This window comes from Bos indicus x Bos taurus, chromosome X (assembly GCF_003369695.1).
Source record: "Bos indicus x Bos taurus breed Angus x Brahman F1 hybrid chromosome X, Bos_hybrid_MaternalHap_v2.0, whole genome shotgun sequence".
Classification (NCBI taxonomy): Eukaryota; Metazoa; Chordata; class Mammalia; order Artiodactyla; family Bovidae; genus Bos; species Bos indicus x Bos taurus.
In genome coordinates, this window is record NC_040105.1 from 141,994,086 (window position 1) to 142,000,033 (window position 5,948).

The 5,948-nt window shown below is 45.7% G+C and overlaps 1 long non-coding RNA gene across 1 annotated transcript; it reads left to right on the forward strand.

The window, feature by feature from the left end:
* The first annotated feature begins 2,021 nt into the window (after nucleotides 1-2,021).
* On the forward strand, nucleotides 2,022-5,288 carry LOC113887764. Its single transcript, XR_003509815.1, has 3 exons — nucleotides 2,022-2,148; nucleotides 3,314-3,410; nucleotides 4,142-5,288. It is a non-coding gene; the product is annotated as an uncharacterized LOC113887764 (long non-coding RNA).
* Nucleotides 5,289-5,948: the final 660 nt, after the last annotated feature.

The following is a 5,948-nucleotide window of genomic DNA, read 5'->3' on the forward strand; positions in this document are numbered from 1 at the left end:
ACTCAGGGATTGAACCCAAGTCTCACATCTACCTGCATTGGCAGGTGGGTTCTTTACCACTTGCGCCACCTGGAAAGCCCCATAAATCACAGCATTACATATAGTAATCCCATGTTTAACTTTTGAGGAAGTGGCATACTATTTTCCAAAGTGACTACCATTTTACATTCCTACCAGCAGAACACGAGGGTTCCAATTTCTGTATATCCTCATCAATGCTTGTTATGATCTGACTTTTTGATTATAGTTACCTTCGTGGATGTGAAGTGGTATCTCATTCTGGATTTGATTTCTCAAACAGCTAATGATATTGAGCATATTTTCCTGTGCTTGTTGGCAATTTTCATATCTCAGAGAAGTGTCTATTCAAGTGTTTGCCATTTTTTATATCAGGCTGTTTATATTTTTGTTGTTGAATTGTAGGAGTTCTCTATATATTCTGGATACTAGGCTTCCCTGGTGGCTCAGGGGTAAAGAATCTACCTGCAATGCAGGAGCTACAGGAGGCGCAGGTTTGATCCCTTGGTCAGGAAGATTCCCATGGAGAAGAGCATGGCAACCCACTCCAGTATTCTTGCCTGGAGAATCCCATGGACAGAGGAGCCTGTTGGGCTACAGTCCATGGGATTGCAAAGAGTCTGACACAACTAAAGTGACTTAGCACGCACAGACCCTTATGAGATATATGGTTGCAAATATTTTCTTCTACTTTGTGGGTTGTTTTTTTTCTTTTTGGTAGTTTCCTTTCAGGCCCCAAAGTTTTTAATTTTGATGAAGTTCGATTTATCTATTTCTTCTTTTGTGCCTTGTGCTTTTGAGGTCAAATCTATGATTCCATTGCCAATGGATACCTATTTATTGAGCACCTTCCATCTACCAGGAACTAGGGACAATGTGGTAATAAGACAGACTTGGTTCCTGCCCTCGTGGGATTTAAGTCTAGTGGGGCAGAAGAGGGGCTTCCCAGGTGGCTCAGTAGTAAAGTATCTGCCTGCCAATGCAGGAGATGCAGGTTCAATCCCTGGGTTGGGAAGATCCCCTGGTGAAGGGAATGGCAACCCACTCCAATATTCTTGCCTGGAAAACTTCATGGACAGTGGTACCTGGCAGGCTGCAGCCCTCAGGGTCACAAAGAGTTTGACACAACTGAGCAACTGAGCATGTACATACACATGGAGCAGGGGAGATATCAATCTAATAACTGCACAGATAACTTCTCAAGTGTGATAAGGATTAGCAAAGGTGCAGTTCTAACATAGCCTGAGGGTCAGAGAAGACTTCCCCAAGGAGGTGACATTTAAACTGACATTTGAATGGTGAGTAAGAGTAGACCAGGTAAAAGGGGGCAAGGAATAGAGGGAGAGTGTTTCTAAAAAGGGAATAGCATATAGGAATCCCAGAGTTCAGGAGAACACAGCTCTTTTGAGGAACAGTGAGGCCTATGTGGCTGGAGCAGAGTGGGGGTGGGTTGAGTGGGGAAAGAATGAAATGTCTTAGGGAGAGAATGTAAAGGGAAGAGAACTTTGCAAGACTTTAGCCTGGTAAGTGCCAGCAACTGAAGCCATAGGAAGTCATGGAATACTAGAGAGGAGAGTTTCAAGGAGGAAATAATTCACACTGGTCAGTGCTGTCAAGAAATGATGGGCTTCTCAGGTGACTCAGTGGTAAAGAATCCACCTGGCAATGCAGGATATGCAAGTTTGATCCCTGGGTCTGGAAGATCCCCTGGAGAAGGAAATGGCAACCCACTCCAGGATTCTTGCCTGGGAAATCCTATGGACACAGAAGCCTGGTGGGCTACAGTCCATGGGGTCGCAAAGAGTTGGATACAACTGAGCAACTGAGCACAAACACACACATGCGTGCTTGCCAAGAAGTAAACAAAGGTGAGGACTTCTATTTGGCAGCTGGGCCCTGATAGCTCAGTTGGTAAAGAATCCTCCCGCAGAGCAGGAGGAGACCCTGGTTCGGGAAGATCCCCTGGAGAAGGGAAAGGCTACCCACTCCAGTATTCTAGCCTGGAGAATTCACAGTCCATGGGATCGCAAAGAGTAGGACACGACTGAGTGACTTTCACTCCACTTCAGGTCGTTCTGGGAGACCTTTGTGGCGGAGGCAGAAGCCAGAATGCAGAGGAGTGATTAAGAGGTGAGGAAATGGAGGGACTTCGCTGCTGGTCAAGTGGTTAAGAATCTGCCTTGCAATGGGTGGGATTCCTGGTCAGGGAACTAAGATCCCACATGCCGTAGAGCAACTAAGCCCATACACAGTAACTACTGAGCCCATGTGCTCTGGAGCCTGCAGCTGTAAGGCAGCAAAAAAAAAAAAAAAAAAGAGAAAGAGAGAGAGAGAGAGGTAAGGAAATGGAGATGTGAAGGGAACATACCTTCCTTTGAAAAAGTTTGGCTGGAAAGTGTTTGTCACCCAAAAAGCCTGGCTCCTAGTAGGTGGTCAACAAGTGTTTATTGCACTAAACTAAACTGAGGGCGCTCTCCAAGATACAGAAGAGGGACAACTGATGGAATTAGGCTGTGGGAGGAGGCAGGCTTGAGAGCATGCATTACATCTTGAAAGGAGACAGGCATGCTCCTTCCCTTCATTAAAATGAACGGAAAGAGCGAAGATGGAGGATGGGTGTGGAATGCAGGCTATGTAGGCTGGGATAGGAGGGGGCATTTCTGTAGATAACAGGGTCAGGAGATGAGCAACTTGTATGCTTTTATTCTCTTCAGAGGATTTCAGGTTTAGCTGTAAGTCCAGTTTATGACTTTATCTGGAAATAATAGCTAACCTGTTTAATAGTTGGTGGGCAATTACTTAGTTGCTGCTTTGACTTCTGTGGGCTGAGAACAAGGTAAGTCAGCTTGTTTTGATTGTATCTAAAGTAAAAATGGGTAGGTGGTGAACAACATCAGCAGAGGAACCAATACCTCCTTTGAGGAGCAGCCACTCATGTAGTACAAAAGGAAAATAATCTGCAATCATGGACACATTTTGGTGGTGGGACAATGCAGGTCACCACTAGAGCCTGCTGAGTACCTTTCAATTTTTCCAAATGAGAATTTGTTAGTAAATTCTTTTTTTTTCCTTTTAAAAAAATATTTATTGCTTGATATGGCTGCATCTGGTCTTAGTGGCACCATGTGGGCTCTTAGTTCCCCAACCAAGGACTGAATCTGTGTTCCCTGCATTGGAAGGCATATTCTTAACCACTGGACCACCAAGGAAGTCTCCTAATAAATTCTTTAATAAATTTGTTAATTAATACATTTACTGTTATTTCTTATTTCCTATGTGTCCTGCGGATTGCTAGGTGGTGTGCATTGTGTTTTCTCGAATCATTGCAACATCCCTGCAAGGGAGCTTGTATTGGTCCCATGTTACTGCCGAGGAAACTGCAGCTCAGAGAGGTAAGTGATTCGCTCAAGGTCACTAATGAGTAGCAGGTTGGAAGCCAGGTTCGGCTGAGTGCTTTTGGCAATTTTGCTCCAGGGGCCGCTGTGCGCCCTCCACTGGTCTAAAATGGATGCAGGCGGTGGGGAGGCGAGGTCCAACCCAGATTCACCTCACTAGCTCCTCGCTTGTCAGTTTTACATCTGGGGCTCTGAGGTGAGCTTCGTTTGAGCAAAGGCTGCATGTGTGCTAAGTCTCTTCAGTTGTGTCCGACTCTTAGGGACCACACGGACTGTAACCCGCCAGGCTCCTCTGTCCATGGGCTTCTCCAGGCAAGCATACTAGAGTGGGTTGCCATTTCCTTCTCCAGGGGATCTTCCCCACCCCAGGATTGAACCTATGCCTCCTGCATCTCTTGCATCAGCAGGTGGGTTCTTTACCACGAGTGCCACCTGGGAAGCCTTGAGCCAAGGCTATGGAGAAGAAAAAACAAAAAACAAAGTCTGAAGGCCACTCCCTTCCACAGGGGTCTCTGAACTTCTCAGCAGATGCCTGGCTTTCCTTGAAGTGTTTCTCCTGAAAGACACTGCTTGAATGATGTGTTTTCCCCCACTTGTCTCTCCTGACACATCTATCCTCCACGGGACTCCAAGAGTGATTTTTCTAAAATCCCATCCTGTTACTCCCCTGCTTAGAAACCTATGGCTCCCAGCTACCTCGAGGTTAAAATACCTTGTTCCTCTTTCAGCATGACCTTGAAGACCCTTCGTGACCTGGACCCCCGTCTACTTCTTCTCCAGAGTTGCTGTTAATTACTCCCCAGCTCCCATCTTACTGCCAAACTGGCTGACTTACATCTCCTGGTACTTGTTCTGTGCACTGATACATACTCCAGTGGCCCTGCCAGGAGGCTGCTACCCTGTCTCCACTGACATACTCCCGCTCACCCCTCCAGCCTCAGATCAGGTATGATCTTCCTCCCCAAAGCCTTTTGGCCTGGGTTAGGCCCCATCCTCTGTGCAGGATCCCTTCCTCCAACCCTGATGCTTACCTGGTTACAGCCCTGCTTCGGTCTCCTTTTCTTGTCCATCTGTCCCGCTCGAATGCAGATTTGCATCATCTGCTTAACTCTGCTTTGCTCCCCTGGAAAGAAGTTTCTCAGGGAACTTGTTCTTTCTCTTGGGGTGAGCATACCAGAAATGCCAATGGCTTGATGTGAGGCATGCGGAGTTTTCAGCATGGGAGTTTGTCCCCTGCAGCCAAACCTCAATTTTACATGGAGGAGGTAGGCTAAGCAACATCACATGATGAAAAAAATTTGTGGGAAGAATAGCTGACGATAGGAAAAAACTCTAGAAAGCTGCTTTCAAATCTTCCAGCTGACTTGGTTTTCATTCTGGACAGAATAGGGCAGATGCTTGTCTTAGGTCTCTGAATCTGCTTATAGTTAAGATTCTGAGGTTCAGACTTTTCCTATGAAGAACGGACTACTGTTAGAAGTGTCCTTTGGATGTGGGACAAAGTTACATGCCAATCTTCTTTCTAAGCCCTGTGGCAGGAAGGGAAGGCCTTCACCCTGCCAGCCTTCACCAAGCCCAACCCACCTTGGGAGAGGCTGTGAAGCAGAAACCACCATCCTGCATCAGTTAGCCAATTTGCATCTAGAAAATGGGCATGGGGGTGGAGGAGGGTTATACCAGGTGCCCATGCCAAATGCCACAAGCCAGGAGATGCTTGCCCTTCCACTGCAGACATCAAAGAAGTTCCTTTACATTTTTTCTTTTTCTTTGGCTGTGGCGCACAGCTTGTAAAATCTTAATACCCCGACCAAGGATCAAACCCAGGACCCTGCAGTGAAAGCACTGAGTTCTAATCACTGGACCACCAGGGAAGTCCCAAAGAAGTTTATTTAAAAGATGAAAAATTAACGCATATATATGGAATCTAGAAATGAGCCTACTTGCAGGGCAGCAGTGGAGACAGACATGGAGAACAGACTTGTGGACATGGAGGGGGAAGGAGAGGGTGGGAAGAACTGAAAGAGTAGTGTGTGAAATGTGTGAAATAGATAGCCAGTGGGGATTTGCTGTTTGACTCAGGAAGCTCAAACTGGTGCTCTGTGACAACCTAGAGGAGTGAGATGGAGAGGAAGGTTCAAGAGGGAGGGGACATATGTATACCTATGGCTGATTCATGTTGATGTATGGCAGAGCCCGTCACAATATTGTAAAGTAATTATCCTACAATTAAAAATAAATATTTTTTTTTAAAAAATAAATGCTACATTCAGAAGAACTATACATAAAAGGTCTTAATGACCCAGATAACCACTATGGTGTGATCACTCACCTAGAGTTAGACATCCTGGAGTGTGAAGTCAAGTGGGTCTTAGGAAGCATTATTTGTGTGTGTGTGTGTGTGTGTAATAAAGTTTTATTAAAGTATAAAGGAGATAGAGAAAGCTTCTGACATAGGCATCAGAAGGGGGTAGAAAGAGTACCCGCTTGCTAGTGTTAACAATGAAGTTATATAATCCAAAGAATATCTGGAGGTTG